We start from the raw sequence: 17,817 nt of genomic DNA on the forward strand, positions 1-17,817 counted from the left end.
AGCACGGAAAATGATAAATTGATCATGTAATTATGGTAAGTTTTAGTCGTTCCAACACCATATCTATTCAAAACTATATAATCACTATCACACTGTGACTGCCAAGTATTTTCCTCAATGTAGCATAAAAGGATTCTAAAATATATGATACTTCCTCCGTACCAAAGTTGTTGTCTTGTTTGAATTTTTTTGGTCAGATTAACCAAATTTAATCTAATTTAAAATGTATTTTTTTAATTTTGTGAATTATAAAAGGGTGATACATAAATTTCAGTCAATATTCGGTCAATTTGACCACAAAAATTAAACACGACAAGAGATCTAGGACGAAGGCACTATTAAGATAATTGTATTTACAATAATTTGCGTAGTTATTTCTTTTTGCAGGGGCAAGAGTGATATACTTCTAGACATTGTTTATTCTTACTCAGCTACTGACGAGATTACTGTACTGCCACTTTTTGATGGCTCAATTCGCTCCTACTTGTATACCTGTAAACGTGTTCATATTTCAGATGGTACTTTCCAGAATGCATTTTAAGTTTAAGCTTTCATTAGTGGCATGGTTTTTCGAGTCATACAACCAAGTAATTTCACTCTTCTCTTATACGTTCCTTTCTTAATTTAGAATGCAATGTTCTTATTAACTGTGTTCAACTAAATAGTTAATTTATATAGATTGAGCTCAATTTTGTATATAACTACTGTTAAATTTATTAATAAGATAACATTGTGTGTTTAATCGATAATATGTCTGTAAATAAAAATTCTAAGATACTTTTATAATGTACAATTCACATTTATTTGGTATGTTAATGGAATTGCAGAACCAAATCCTATTGGCTATAACACAATTACGTTGACTCTTCTTAATTAAATCAGGAATTGGGGGTGGAGGATGCAAATGTTCTTACTGAAGGTGTTTTTTTTAAGTAGTTGATTATAGACATTTTTATTCTGCATGTTATAAATACTCAACATCTGTTTGGTGAGGAAAAGTTAATAAAATTGTTGTATATTTTATACATTAATTCTAGTTGTTTGTTGTAACATAATTAAATAATTTATTGTTAATGACGATTAAGAATGAGGAGTCGAGGATGCAAAGGTTTTTATTGGCGGTGTTTTAGTCTTAGTTGGTACTTTGTAATATATCATATGAGTTGAGAGAATTAGGAACACTCTCTTCTATATGCAGTAGGCACACTTAACTGCAGCCCAAGATCAGACTTAAAAACTAGGCTGAAAATGCACAGAAAACACACACACACACTGTTGTTGAACACAGGAGAGAACAAGGGAATTATTTCTGAATATAATCTGATTTCTGAGTTCTGATGATACAAATCTGCAGAGTACAATTTATAGGTACAACATAATTTTCTAGAACAGAATTTTCTAGATGATTATTAAGTGCATGAGCCTAGTAGAATATTCTAGATGGTTATTAATTTCAAGTACATATTCAAGAACCTTCTAATACATGATGTATCTTAACAATTCTAGTACTTTCATGATGCCTTCATAATCTTTCTAGAACCTTCCAGAAGTTTGCACAATATTTCAACACTCCCCTTTTGTGTGAACTTCGGTAACTAAACCAAGTTGGGCTCTAAGAAACTCAAACTTCACCTTAGGTAAAGCCTTCGTAAATATATCAGCAAGTTGTTCACTGGTATCCACTTTGATAAGATCAATCTCATTTTTCAGCACCTTCTCTCGTATGAAATGATAGTGAACTTCGATGTGCTTAGTTCTTGCGTGAAATACTAGATTTGAAGCTAGACGAATCGAACTCATATTATCACAATATAGCTCCACTGCTTCCATTTTAGAATGAGAAATATCCTTGAGCAGTCTCATTAACCATACACACTCTTGTGCGGAAAGTGTCACAGCATTATATTCTGCCTCTGTAAGCAACAATAGCTTGCTTCCTGCTGCACCATGAGATTGCAGCTGAACATAGGTCAAAAGTATAGCCGAAAGTAGATCTTCTTGATGATGGATCACCTGCCCAATCTGCATCGGTGAATCCACTAAGTAAAATCTCTACACTTTGTTTATACATCAGCCTGTAGTTCATTGTACTCTTAAGATAACGAAGTATCTTATTAGCTGCATCCAAATGTGGCTTCCTTGACTTTTGCATAAACTGACTAATAACTCCAACCGAAAAAGAAATATCGGGCCTTGTAATTGTCAAATATATTAAGCTTCCAACCAAAGTGCGATATGTCTTTATATTTTTTAGCTCTTTCCCAATATTAGCTTTCAACTTCAGATTTTGCTTCATTGGAGTAGGTGCTGGTCTGCAATTAATCATCTTGATTTTCTCAAGGATCTTTTTAGCATATTGACCTTGAGAAACAAGGATACCTTCCTTTCACCTTGATATCTCCAATCCAAGAAAGTGCTTTAGTTCTCCCAAGTTTTTCATCTCAAACCGAATAGCGAGTTCATCTTTCAATTTATTTATTTCTGGCTCATCGTTACCGGTTATTATCATGTCATCGACATATAATAACACAAGAACGTGCACCTTGAAATTTTTCTTTATGAATAAACTTGCATCGGCACTTGAAGAAACATATCTACAAAATGAGAGGTATTGAGCAATTTTTCCAAACCAGGCCCGCGGTGCTTGTTTAATCCCATAAAGAGTTTTCTTGAGTCGACAAACATAACCTGGAAAATTCTTTGATTTAAATCCCGAAGGCTGCTCCATGTAAATCTCTCTATTAATGTCTCCATAAAGAAATGCGTTCTTCACATCTAGTTGCCAAAGTTTCCATCCTTTTGAGGCATCCATAGATAAAGTAGCTCGAACGGACGTCATCTTTGCTACTGGACTGAAAGTTTCCTCATAGTCCAACCCGTAATTTTGCGAAAAACTACGAGCTACAAACCTCTCTTTATATCGATCTACACTTCCATCGGATTTACGTTTGACTTTGTAAACCCATTTGCAAGAAATTGGTTTAACTCCTTCAGGTTTGGGAACTAGATCCCATGTCTCATTCTTATAAAGTGCTGATATTTCTTCCTCCATAGCATCTTCCCAGTTCTGATTGCCTTTTGCATCTTCATATGTTGATGGTTCAGATTCATCAAAAGGGCCGGCAAAGAAACATTCGGTTATTTTATCATAATCAGCTCCAATAATGTAGTCGTTGTACCTTTCATTCCTTCTTCGTGTACTTTGCGATCTTCGTGGCAGCTTATCACTTCCTTGATCTCCATTATCTTCTTCATAATGTTCCTCACTTTCACTTGCATAATCATCGTGAGGTATGGTTGGACTTGGAGCATTTTTTTTGTCTTGTATATATTCATTTTCATCGTTTGGCTGATCTGCAAGTTTCATTAATATAGGTTGTACATAGTAAGACGATGTTTCATCAAATACAACATCTCTTGATGTCACAACCTTGAGTGTTTCAGGATCCATACATCGCCATCCTTTTCTATAGGATCATAGACCACAAATACGCACTTCTTTGCCTTAGGATCCATTTTGGCACGTGTTAGGTCACACACACTGTAGAAGGAGGTTGAATACAGTGTATAATACAATCAAATCGAATTAAGAACACAAGTATGTAACAAAGAATAATCTTATTAATAAAATAGTATTTCAATGAAATCGTTCTCTCTCAGTGATGAACAAATATCACGAGAGCTGCTAGGGTTACAATGAATAATATTCTCGATAATGATAACATCGATTGTAAACCCTATGCTATCTTTATATACCACACAGTTACAAGATAATCTCTAATTGATATCGAATATGATTCTGTATCCTAAAATATATCAATTAGTTATCTTTTTTTCCAAGTCTTCTATTCTTCATAGAATTCTTCTCCATGCATATCTCTTCTTGTTTTAGTCTTGATCTTCTTTCCTTTCGATCAGCCGCCTTTCTTATCTGAAAGTCTTCTTAAGTCCTGATATAATCTTCTGATGAATATCTTCTGATATTTTAAGTTCTGATAACTTAAGTTCTGATATCTTAAGTTCTGACTTCAGTATAAGTACTGATTTCCAGTTAAGTCCTGATTTGTCCTGTTAGTCAAGATCTGAAAACTAAACACAAATTATTATTAGACATGCCATCACAAATATATCTGACAATCTCCCCCAACTTGTAAATTAGCATAATATACAAGTTCAATAGATATTTGATGATGTCAAAAATATTAAGTATAAATGCATATGAGAATTTGACTAGATAACTACAACTCACAGTCCTTGTAGCTTTTACCATCCTTAAAGTCTGATATCAGCTTTAGCCTGTATATCCTTCAAAATTTAACCGTTGTAGTCCTTGACCTGGCTTCAGTGTTTGATCTCTTGAATGTCAGGAGTTGTTCTGAGATAGTTCTTCAGAAGAGTTCTCTCAGCATATTCAAGTTCATTTATCATCCCCCTTTTAGCATCTTTAAGTTCAACTGTATATTCTCCTGTCTGAAAGATAGCAGCCCTGAGATCATTAATCTTTGTTTTCCTTATTTCCTGATCCAGTTTGATCAGATAAGCTTTGTTAGACTCCAGATTAAATTCAACACCCTTAATACCCAGAAATGTAGTGATCTTGGCGGTATTAGGCTTCATCTCAACTAATTCACCATTGTGAGCTCTGTACTTTGGATAGTATGGTCTGTCAAACTTTACAGAGTAAAGTTTCTTTTATCTTTGAATATCATATTTTAAGTAACTGGCAGCACCATATGTTGACCTGTTCTTCACTTGAAGTAAAAATAAAATATGTTGTAGTTCTTCATAATACTTCAACCGAATTGCATCCTTTCTTATCCGGAATACTCTTCCATCTATCATAAAATAAAGCATTATGTCTTCTTTCAGCTTGGAATTGTAGACCATCTGTACAGACTCCAATTGATTTAGTCTTTCTGGAGTTGTCCCTACTCCTGGTTCAGAAAGAGATGTAGGATATGAGGTAGATTTGTTTACTCTTTTCTCATCAGCATTACCCAGTCCTGTTTTATCTCTAGCTTCCTTCCCTTGGAACAATCTATCCTGAAAAACATTTGTTGAAGTCTTCATAGGTTGAGCAGATTGCTGAGCTTTAGTAAACCCAGGTAGTAGAACTTTTGAAGGTTTAACATGAGCAATGTCAGAGGTTTCCTTTTCTTCCGATGTCAAGACAACTTGAGCTCTGTCAGAGGTTGCTTGAATATTCCTTTTCTCCTTCAAAATCAGACTTATGTCTTCATCAGCATTTACTTCCAGATCCATGGTTGGCATATATATATTTACAGGTTCATCAACTTTTGCCTTACCCTTGAATCTAGGATCAACTTCCACCTGCGATTTGGACTTGGCCTTAGATGCCTCAGAATTTGTCCTCTCTTTGATCACAATGCCCTTAGGCTTAGGTGGTTTCTTTGCTATGACTTGAGATTTAGACTTTGACTTAGATTTATCATTTTCAGCTTTCAGTCTAATCTCTTCTTCCTTCAGGCTTTCAAAATTCATTCCTGGATTATCCTTTAGGAACAGCCTTTTGGAGATCTCTTCATCAAGTTTCAGAGTTTGTTCATTAGAATTTATCCTTTTACCAGTATCAGAACTTGTTCTTCTCCCAGCATCAGAACTTGTTCTTTGACTTGTAGTTCTGGCTTTGCTTGATAAAGAACTCCTGTCTTGACTTAGACCTCTACTCCTTTCAGAGTTTTCCTGGTCTTCATTATCATCATCCTTACTCTTCAGTGGTTGATCAGTTTTGCATTTGGACTTAATTACTTTCTCCCCATTTTTGGCATTATCTGATAGAAGCAGGGAGGCAAGCAATTCCACAAAGTTTTGGATTTCATTGAGTTGGTTTTGTTGAGCAGCTTGATTGTTTAAATATCAGATAGTTGAGCTTGCTGCTTTTCTTGAGTCTTTTCTAGATACTCAATGCGGTCAAAGGCTGGCTTAAAAAACCTTTTCTTGTCCAATGTGACATTCAGGTCTTGCTTAATCAGTGTTTCTTGAAGTTTGTCCACATTGGCTTGAGTTATTGAGTGTTGACCTTGAAGGATCCTGGTACTCAATGCAGTAACTCTGAGCTGTGCTTTGAAGTCATCATTCATTAGCATCTCATCAGCTTTAGCCAGGTGCTCAGCAAGAATATTTGCAGTAAGAACAAAATCAACTTTGTTCCACTCCTTGATCCACTCTCTTCCTCTGGAGGTTTCACTCCAATGTACTGGTGCATCCTCTCTCACAAACTTCTTAATCAAATCAGCTTTATCAATTGTTTGCAGAGGTGCATGTCCTAAAGGACCAGCTGCATCAGTATTTACATTTGTAGCAGCTTCACCAGTATTGTCAGCATTTACTTCAACAGAACTTGCAGAATCTTCAGTATCAGCATCTTGTGATAGAATAATTGTATGTGAAGCAATAGAAGATTCATCTGCATGAACATCAGCATCTAGCAGTGGAGTTGCTGGTGGAGTTTGCTGTGAAGTAAGTGAAATAAGTGGAGCTAACAGATAAAAGACCATATGCACATCCAAATTGTTGATATCAATTTCAGCACTTATGCCCGGATTGTCAGCATGTACTGGAGAGTCTATTGGAGACACAGGAGGTGTAGGCATTGGAGTAGTCTCTGGCTCTTGGATTGGAGATTTGTGAGCTTCATGAAGTTCTGGCTCAGCACTTGGAAGAGATTCAACTACAGTAGGGTCTTGTGGGATCAGAGATTTCTGACCCCCTTCCACAGTTGCTGCTTCCATTCCTTCTTCAGAGGTTGATTCTTCTACAGCCCTCCTTCCTATTTCCTTTTTAAGTATCTTAGCTGGTGGAGAGACTCTAGGAGCTTGATCATCAGAGTTTATCTTTCTAAGCCTTTTTAGGGGCCTAGAACTCCCACTTTCTTGAGCTGTCTGAGAAGAGACCTTCTCAGCTACTTCAGCAACATGTTCTGATGGTTGAACCCGTGCCTCATCATCAGATTCATCTCTTAAAATCATCTTCCTTCTTTTCTTCTGTGCCTGAGGTACTGTCTTAGTCCTCTTTGCTCTAGTAGGAGAAGGCTTCACCTGATTATGTGCTGATGGCTGGGTTGCTGTGTTTGGTTAATGGTGGGTTCTGATGGCTGTTGAGTGTTGGTGGGTTGGACATCAGGATATAGCAATATATAGCAATGAATAGGTATTAGAATCAGCATTTACCAGAGCTTGCTTTACTGATAAAGGAATTCTAAGGGGTCTCAAAACTTCCTTCTTGTTGTCAGCAGTTAAGAGATCAGTAAAAGCCCTCTTAGCTAATCTAAATGGTTCTATGTGATCACTTGCTAGTTGTGGTTCATCTGATGTACAGTAACTGTAGATTAACTGACAGAACCTAGCAAAGTAAACTACATTCCTGTCCTCTTTCATTCTATCTCCTATAAAATATAACACAGTCTTGGCATAATCAAAGTGAGACTGGTTTAGGAGAGCATACCCAATTTGTTGTGTCAGAATAGGAATGACATCAAAATTTGAGCACTTGTTGGCAAACGTCTTCGTGATGCAATCGAAGAAGAAGCTCCATTCCCTTCAAATATGTGGACGTTTGAGTTGACCCATCTTAGCCAAACTCTTTTCATACCCTAGATTAGCCATCATTTATTGTAGCAAGGGCTCCTCCACAGCAAAACTGAATTGACAGTTTTCAGGTAGGTGTAGAGCTTTTCGAACTGTTGCCAGAGTAACAACATACTCAACCTCCTTTGCTGTAAACACGATGCTTGGAGTCCCATCCTTACCACCATCATCATAAAGTCCCGTACGCCAGAACGTCAGAATTTGAGTTCCAGATAAACTGGATGGCTGCGTCAAAGCGAACCCAATTTCACTATGAGATAAGAAATCTTGAATAAAATGAAGTTCCGAAGGAGCTTCACTCTTAGTGATAATGGCAGCGTAGTTGTTGGGGACGAACTTTGCTCCATTAAAGATTATATCCTTAGGTGCCATTGAAAAAGAAGTGAGAAATAAAAATGCCTGAAAGGTGTTTGGTAAAATGCCTGTGTAAAAACCATCAGTAAATATGGAGAGAATAAGAGAAAAGAGAGAGTATAGAATACAAAAGTAGATAAAAGATTTAAAATTTTTTCTCTCTTTTACTTATACACGCCACTTGACAGCAGTTAAGATGAATTTGAACAGTCTTTACACCTGTCAGCCATGCAATAGTTAAGACAATAGTTAATGGGCACGGGAAATAAGTAATGATTACTATGCACATGCAGTTTTTCAAAAAAAACTGTTCCCACTAAACAAGTAATTATGAATGTCTTTATCTCACTTAAACCAATTTTCTGATAAAATAGAACCGTTAAAGTATTGATCAAAAATAAATCAAGTAAATAAAGACTGCCACGTAAGCATCAGAACTTGACTATTATCAGAATTTAAAGGTCATCAGAATATGGCTTCTGTAATCAAAAAGTGAATGTTTATTTCTGTAATTCTTCACACAAATACTGATATGGTTTCAACAGAACTTAATCATCAGAACTTCCATCAGAACTTATCCTCAGAATTTATGCAACTAACACTTAAACTGTTCATCTAAAACAACATTGATCACCACAGTAATATTCATCATTCATATGGAGTGTAAGTGTGTACTTTAAGCTAAATATCAGACAAAGAGTAAAGTCTGATTCACTTCAGTACATCTTAGAAATAAGGCATAACTAAGAACTTTGCTAAAAATCTGTCATTAGTCTGAAGTCTACTATAGAATGAGTTCATGCATGAGTCCACCTCAACTGTTTTGTGCTCATTTTATGCATCTTTTGAAATTTCTTTTTACAGTGGCTTCTCAGTGTAAGTGAGTCACGACTGCTTATCAGAATTTATGCTGTTATCAGAGTATTTCTCCAGTAATCAGATAATGTGAAAAGTCACCAAGAAAATTTTATTTTGCTTTTGTAATGCATATTACTTAATACCAGCAATGCACTTGGGTCTTCCCTTCCACATACATTTTTCTCTAGATCTCAAAGGAGTACCTGATATTTATTTCTTTTCTTTTGATAAGTGAGGCTTATCAACACTTAGTACATTCATAAGATTTACCAATATCAGAACTTAACAGATAAGAAGCACTATTCTAGTTTTTGACTTAGTAATAAGATACACAAAGTAAACCTAACCAAGCTCAATATCAGAATTTGCTTGTGTTAAAAGATTTCCATATAAACAATTACTTCAAACATGGGATTTTTAGTATATTAAAGACTACTAGGTCAGCATCTAGCACATTTATCCTCATTGGATTGAATAGTCACAGAAACATTCATATCACTATCAAAGTTTAGAAATTCATATCAGACAACAATCAGCACTTAGGTAAATTTCAATTTAAGCACAGATTACATAAAGAGAGTAATATCTGTAAATACTGATCATAAGGTCTGATGTATCAGAACATAAACTAAACAGATTTAGAGAAAGAACCTAAAACCATTCCAAGTTCATTTACCAATCTTGTAAAATTAGCTTCACACAGTGGTTTTGTGAAGATATCTGCTAGTTGTTGATCTGTTGGAACAAAATGCAATTCCACTGTACCTTCCATCACATGCTCCCTTACGAAGTGGTACCTAATATTGATGTACTTTGTCATTGAGTAATGAACTGGATTACCTGTCATAGCAATAGCACTTTGATTATCACAGTAAATGGGTATTTTAGAATATGTTAACCCATAATCCAGTAACTGATTTTTCATCCAAAGAATTTGTGCACAACAGCTTCCTGCAACAATGTACCCTGCCTCTGCAGTTGATGTGGAAATTGACTTTTTTTCTTGCTAAACCAAGAAACTAATCTGCCTCCAAGAAATTGGCAGCTTCCACTTGTGCTTTTCCTGTCAATTTTGCACTCTGCAAAATCTGCATATGAGTAACCTATTAGCTTAAAGTCTGATTCCCTAGGATACCACAATCCTAGATCAGTTGTACCCTTAAGGTACTTGAAAATTCTTTTCACAGCTGTTAAGTGAGGTTCTCTTGGATCTGCTTGAAATCTTGCACAAAGACAGGTAACATACATAATATCAGGTCTACTTGCAGTTAGATAGAGTAGTGAGCCAATCATACCTCTGTAATCATTAATTTCTACTGATGTACCAGTATCCTTATCCAATTTTGTTGCAGTGGCCATAGGACTGGATACACTTGAACAGTCTTGCATTCCAAATTTCTTCAACAAATTTCTAGTGTACTTAGATTGACAAATAAAAGTTCCTTCTTCATTCTGCTTGACTTGAAGACCCATAAAATAGCTAAGTTCTCCCATCATACTCATTTGATATCTTGACTGCATTAGTTTGACAAACCTTTTACAAAGTCTGTCATTTGTAGAACCAAAAATGATATCATCAACATATATCTGCACCAAAAGTAAGTCCTTTCCATGGTTGAGATAGAATAAAGTTTTGTCAATAGTCCCTCTGTTTAATCCACTTTCTAGAAGAAACTGAGCTAATGTCTCATACCATGCTCTTGGAGCTTGCTTAAGGCCATAAAGTGCTTTATCAAGTCTGTAGACATGATTAGGAAATTTTGAATCTACAAAACCTGGAGGTTGTTCAACATATACTTCTTCTTCCAATTCTCCATTAAGAAAAGCACTTTTTATATCCATTTGAAAGACTTTAAACTTTTTGTAAGCAACATAAGCCATAAATATCCTTATGGCTTCCAATCTAGCAACTGGTGCAAATGTTTCATCATAATCAATTCCCTCCTGTTGAGAATATCTTTTTGCAATCAGCCTTACTTTATTTCTTGTAATTATCCATCGAGTTTGATCATCCGTCGGTATACTATTTGCTAATAAAAATCAATTATTTTTCTGGAATATTTTATGACTCGACGGATAACAGTCTATCCTCATCCGTCGAATTGTCTTAATCTCAGCCGTTAATTCCCTGAACATTATCCATCGAGTATACTTACAGTTTGTAAGCATAACACGACGGATAATGGGTGAAATTTTTACAGTTTATTTTTAAACGGCTATTTTAGACAATTTTCATTGGTTACTTTATTTTACTTTATTATTTTTAGCAGTTATTCTTTGAGATAGTATAAAAACTTATTTCATTTCAATTGCTTTTCTTTTATCATTCTCAAATCAACTGCTCAAATTTCTTTCTCTTTCAAAGCACTTACTCTTTCTCTTCAAGCTCTCATTCTCTAACAATGGCGCCCGTTGTCAAGATTATGTCTAAAACTGGGTTTATTTATGAGAAGAACAATTTCACTGTATTAGTAAACAAGGGTATTCAGCAATCTGGTGACTATCACAAGATGATGGACTTTGTGAAGAATTGCAAGCTTAGCTATGCCATGCTGGAATCACCCATAATCTTTTGTGAAGTTGTTGAAGAGATGTGGACCACTGCTACATACAACTCAACAGATAAGACAATCACACTCACCATTAAAGGTAAAGAATTCTGTATCAATAGTGATGTTATAAAAGCATGTTTCAAGATTTCTGATAACACTGTGACCTCACCACACACTGACACTGATATAATCAATATGCTTAACTCCATGAATTATGCTCTTTCTACTTCTAAGTTAAGTGACATTAGGAGACTGGGCCTTAAGAAAGAATGGAGTTTTATGTGTGATGTAGTGACAAAGGTCTTTTCAGGTAAAGACGGTAATTTTGATTCAGTCAATATCTCCATGCTTAATATGCTCTACATGCTAGTTACAGATAAATTCTATAATTTCAGTGACCTTTTTTTGTTTGAGTTAGGTTTTAAACTAGGAGAGTTAAATAAGAGAGGTAAGAATGTGTATTATGCTAGATTCTTTATGATGTTAGCTAACCATCTCTCTGAGGGTATTGTGCTTGAGAACCCTAACAACAAATTAGATTGTTGGGTTCAAGAGAGAAGGCTCATTGCAGATTTGAACAGGGCCAATCATCACAAGAAGGTGCCACTGTTCTATTTCCCTGTAATGGAAGCACCTCAGGTAAGTGAGGTAAGTTCATCTATTCCTACCACTATTCCAACCTCACTAATTTTTTTGAGTGCTAGTGTGGCTATGGAAACTGTGTCAATGACCCAATAGTTGCCTACTCAAGCTACCAAACCTGCAAATATTTCAAAATCCAAATCAAAGAAAGCCCCCTCTGGTATCTCTCAAAAGATGCCAGTTGTAAAATCCACCAAAACCAAAGAGGGGAGTGTGCAGGTGGGTAAGACAGGTGAGGGAAGGGATGAACATAAAAGAAACCCTAAGGATAAGGATGGAAAGTTGAGTGGTTCCCAGCCTAGCCACACTGCAGTTTCCCAATAAACTGCAGTACTTAAAAAGGATAAAAGCTCATTTCTAGCTGCATCCTCCCAAAAGGATGTAGTTATTGAACATAGCTCTCAACCAAGAGCACAGGCCAAGAGGGTTAGGGACACAAGCTCACCCCAAACTTATGCCAGAAAGAAGAAATCTAAAACCCTTGGGGATGCACAGGGTACACACACTGTGCAAACTGGTGCTAAAGACACAATCACTGCACCTTCACAAATTCAGCTTGATGTGACTCCAATAAATATGGAGTCACAGCCAAAATCTCTAGTAATAGAAGCACCTCAAACACCAAACTCACCCACAAACTCACTGGGTGTGGATATGATAAACACATCAATTCTTGATTCCCTTTCTTTAACTTTGTTGGGGAAGCCAAAATCTAGTGCAAGTGAGCATCATCTTTTAGATGATTTGTTGGCTCACTTGCCCATTCTTTCAGCAACTGTTGAATCATTTGTGCCCAAAATATCTTCAATCAGCACAGAGTCCACAATAGTTTCCATTCCTAGTTCATTCATTTTTACTCTCTCGATGGATGTTGCTCATCCGTCGAGTAGTGATTGTATCCCGACGGATAAGCTTAACAGCAGTTATCCGTCGCATAGCAAAACCACTCACCCGATGGATATCACTCATCCGTCGAGTATCTCTGCACAGCTTCAAACTTCATTTATTTCAAGTGCAGAAGAATTAGTGGTTGTACAGTCACTATTAGGATTGAGAGAGAAGAGTGTTTTGAGGAAATTAGTGAAATTATGCAATCCATTTCTTCAGGATTGGCAAAAGAAAGTGAGAAGAGTCCCACCTTAGAAGGTGAAGGTGAGGATGTGAGGGTGGGGAGCCTGGGTGAGACCCTGATGCAGCAAAAGAGAGAAAACGAGAGAAATGCAGGTACTGGAGCTATAAGGATGGATGTCATTGCTACTGAGTTAATGAATGTCCAGGATTTAGATAGGAAAGGACTATCTCAGCAACCTAAAGCTGTTATAGATTCCACCTCCCTTGATGCTGAGGCATTTACTCACCTTGTTCCAGCTTATCAACTTCTAGATGAACAGGGCAATGACAATGCAGAAAGGATGCTCAATCTGGTGCATACCACACAGTCTATGATAAGAGCTAAGGATGCCATCACAGCTTTGCCCTCTACAGCTGGTGATGTGGATTATGAGACTGGTGGCTCAGCTAATTTCTTTGGTGATGAAAACATTCTAGGGATCCTTAGCTAGGTATGTAAACACCATCAAGGGTGATATTGAGGAGATGAAGAAGGCCATTTCAGACAAAATGGACTCTAAGCTTCCAGAAGCTACAATGCTTGACATCAAGAGGCAATTAAGAAAAATTTCTGATCTTGCAACCAATATAGATTCATTGGATACAAGAATGTCATCCATGGAAGCATCTTTAACAGCCATTCATCTTCATCAAGCCCAATAGACAGATTTACTTCAAAAACTGGTGGCTGCTCAAACCCCCTCCTCTGCTCAACTTGATGATAAAAAAGGGGGAGAAAGGACCAAGTGAGGGGTAGAAGCTTCAAATTCAAATCAGTAAAGTAATTGTGCCTTCAATTACTATCTCAAAGCCACTAGTTACAAACAGTATAGATTTGATAAATGAAGCAGCAGCCAACATTAGAGCAGCTAAAATGAAGCAGTTGAAGCCAATCAACTGGGAGAAGATTGATGAGGATATACAAAAGAAGTTTGGACTAGTCAAGGAGCCATAAAGTCAGTCATCCATCACTTTCAAGTCAAGCAAATTTCTGTGAATGAGATGAGCATGGACTATCTGGAAAGGGGACAGTCATCCTGCATCAAATCTCTAAAGGCTGAAATAATTCTGAAACCAAGGGTAAATTATCCAAAATTATCATTGAAGAACCCTTTGCATACTGTGTATGAGACACCTAAGCCTGATGAAAAGAAGCTTCTGTCAAGGTCAATTGTTTTCTACAAAGATCCAGCTGATTCAGCTTCCAAAAAGAGAATTGCTAAAATTTTCAGGAATGGGAAAGAAATCTGTGTGGTGGCTGGACATCCTCAATTTGCTCAAGCAAAGAGAGAAGAAAAGGCTAGATTGAAGCAGGAAAAGAAGCAAGCTGCTCTAGATGCTAAAAAGGCTAAACAAAAGAAAGAGCAAATTGCTATCTTGGTCAAACTACATGTTGTAAATTCATCACAACAAATTCCTGCTCAGCCATCTGAAATCATTGAATCTCAAGATCCAAAGAAGCAAGTTGAACAACAGAAGAAGTCTCCAAGAATCAAGGAATTGGCTAAAAGAACCAAAAGGAAATTGGATATTGTTGATAAGGAATTGGAGAATCAGTTTCCCAAGGAGTCCACTTCAACTACAACTCAAGCATCAAAACCCTCTGTGGTATTTGAAGATATCAAGGTGGTGGATCCTTACAGGAACATTCATGGTGAACCTATTGTGCCTATGGATGAGCCAATAGAATGGGAAAACATACCAATTCCTAATTTCAATTTACCAATCCTCAGCAAGCCAAAAAGAACAAAGTCAAGAGCAGTCAAGAAAGTGAAGTTATCACCTCTCAAATCCAAATCTCTAGTAAAAGCTCAATCGAAAGTCAACAAAGGAGATTATATGTACTTGTGTGACATCAAGGAGTTTTCTGATCTAAACCTCTATCTAGATGAACTAGATGAAGTGAGATGAATTGATGCATACAGAAACCTACCTGAAAGGTTAATGTTCAAGTACAAGGGAGGAAAAGAGATTCAGTGGCCACTTCACAGGATCCTTCTAGAAATCCAAGCTGTACTGATTAAGGTTTATTCATCTTTCAAGAAGAACTTTGGGTTCAATGTTACTGTAAGAAGATTGGTATTGAAGAAGATTGAAGAACTAAGGAGTGTTAGAGATAAAGATGCACTCCGAAAGACTCTAATCATCCCTTACACAGGGAGAAGAGTGCATCTAAGGCCCTACTGGCTAATGGAGTTCATGGATGACAAAGGAGAGAGAAGATTTTTCAGATTAGAAGACCAATTGAGCATCTCTAGTAATGAGACTCTCTTGGAAATGCAAGAAAAGCTAAATCTCTCAGAATCTGATGAACTGGAATTCCACAGGCAGCTCCAAAATCAGATTGAAGAAAAATAACAGATTGCTTGGAAAGAGATCCAGACCTTCAAGAAACTAGATAAATCTGCTTAGGCTAGAGGAGCATCTTGAAAATGACTGTGAGCAAAACTTTGTACATTTTGTTAATTGAAGCACTTTTCAGTATTATCTACTGTCTTTTAAAGTTGTATTTTTAGGGTGTTTTGTTATCATCAAGTATCTCTTAATTTATGGCTACAATTCCAGTAGACATAAATTGGGGGAGATTGTTGTGTATATGTTGTGTACTTGAGGATTTCATGAACAAAACACCTTGGTAGATTTTACTTAGTGAAAATGTAGCACTCGACAGATAAGGATTATAGTCCCGACGGATAACTCATTTTAGTCCCGACGGATGATGACTTATTATCCATCGAGCGAGTAGCTTATGTAACAATAAGTCTGTAGCACATTTCTGCATACACATTGTTTATAATCTGTAGTAATACCTAAGTCATGTTGACTGTAACTAGATATGTAGAATAGGTTGATTAATTGTACATAGATGATGTCTTGTAATTCTGCATAAATGAAATGAAGTCAAGTGCCTGATTGCTACCCGACGGATAAACAATAATGAATTCGACGGATGATCAACAACCCGACGGATGATCATTAACTCGACGGATGATCATAAACCCGATGGATAAAGAATTCAAATATATGTTGACAGTGACAAGACAGTCACATGCGTCGAGTGTATGCAAATGGAATGTGGTAGCCTATTCAACTGGGTTTTCGAGAACAAAGAAGCATTGCCATTTCCATGCTATTATGAAGATATTCAAAGATGCTGTAATAGAGTAATGAAGTAGCATTGTATTAGACTTGATAGTTTTTGTTTTATTATCTTGTCTTATTGCTTTGTAATCTTGGTGATATATAAACCAAGAAGAAGCAAATAGAATAGTAACTAAGGAACTAAGCAACTAAGAGAGAAACATTTGTAAGCTATATTCTTAGCATTTCTCTTGTTCTTAGTTGTTATCATTTTGTAAGCAGCTGTGAGCTTTTTGCACACAGAGTTCTCTCGATATATATTATATATCTCTGGTGGAATCATTCAAATCCACCAGAAAGTTTTTAAAGACTCTTGTTTTTAATTACTTGTGTTTTGATTCATTTCAAGTAACTATTCCGCATTCTGCTAATCAATTCACACTTATATATATATATTTGAGTTAGAACATTTTTATTCAAGAAAAAGTTTCAAAAATTCCATTCAACCCCCCTTCTGTAATTCTTGTTACATTGTTAAGGGACTAACAGCATTTGCCATCAAGGCATAGTTCACCTCATCTTCAGAATCTGAAGTGTGTGTCAGCTTTTCTTCTTTGTGACAAGTGCCTTGCCTTTGTCACCTTTTCCTTTCTTGCAATCAGGAGATATGTGGCCTTTCTCACCACAATTGTAGCATTTAACATTTGAGTAATCTCCTATGTCAGACTTTCCTGCTTTGCCTTCAGATTTTATGAATCCCTTCTTATCAGAACTTCCACTTGTCCTGGAAAACTTCTTTCCCCTTCTGAATTTCCTGGCTATCTTTGTGATACCCTTCACCATAAGAGCACACAATCTCATCATCTCTTCATCAGCATCCATCTCAGATAGACTTTCAGTTTCTGAATCCTCATCATTATCAGAACTTGATGAATCTGAATCAGACTTTGTGATGAGAGCCTTTCCTTTGCCTTTCTTTGAGACAGCCACTTTGGGGGATTCCTCCTCAGCCTTAAGAGCAATTGTACTTGACTTTTTCCCATGTCTCTTGCTTCTTTGATCCATCTCAAGTTCATGAGTTTTGAGCATACCATAAATTTCATCAAGAGTAGTTTCATCAAGAGCATAGTTGTCTCTTATAGTAGTTGCCTTCAAATCCCAACTTTCAGGAAGAGCTAAAAGGAATTTAAGATTAGAATCTTCAAGATCATATTCCTTATCCACCAGTGACAGATCATTCAAGAGTTTGACAAATCTGTCATATAAACCAGTTAATGACTCATCAGGTTTTGAGTCAAAGTGCTCATACTTTTGAGTGAGTATAGTCCTCCTGTTCTTCTTAATTGCATCAATTCCCTGGCATCTTGTCTCCAAGGCATCCCGTATTTCCTTTGCAGTCTTGCAGTTAATTACCCTGTTTGACATGACATTATCAATGGCACTATACAGCAAATGCCTTACCTTTGCATCCTTGGCAATAGATGAGATATCTTCAGCTGTATACTCACTTTTCTCCTTTGGTACAGTCTTTGCTGGTTGATCTGTAACTACAACAACGAGCTTGGTTGGCTTATGTGGTCCTTCATTAATTCTGTCAAGGTATTCTGGATCTG

This window comes from Apium graveolens, chromosome 4 (genome assembly GCF_009905375.1).
Source record: "Apium graveolens cultivar Ventura chromosome 4, ASM990537v1, whole genome shotgun sequence".
NCBI classification, from domain to species: domain Eukaryota; kingdom Viridiplantae; phylum Streptophyta; class Magnoliopsida; order Apiales; family Apiaceae; genus Apium; species Apium graveolens.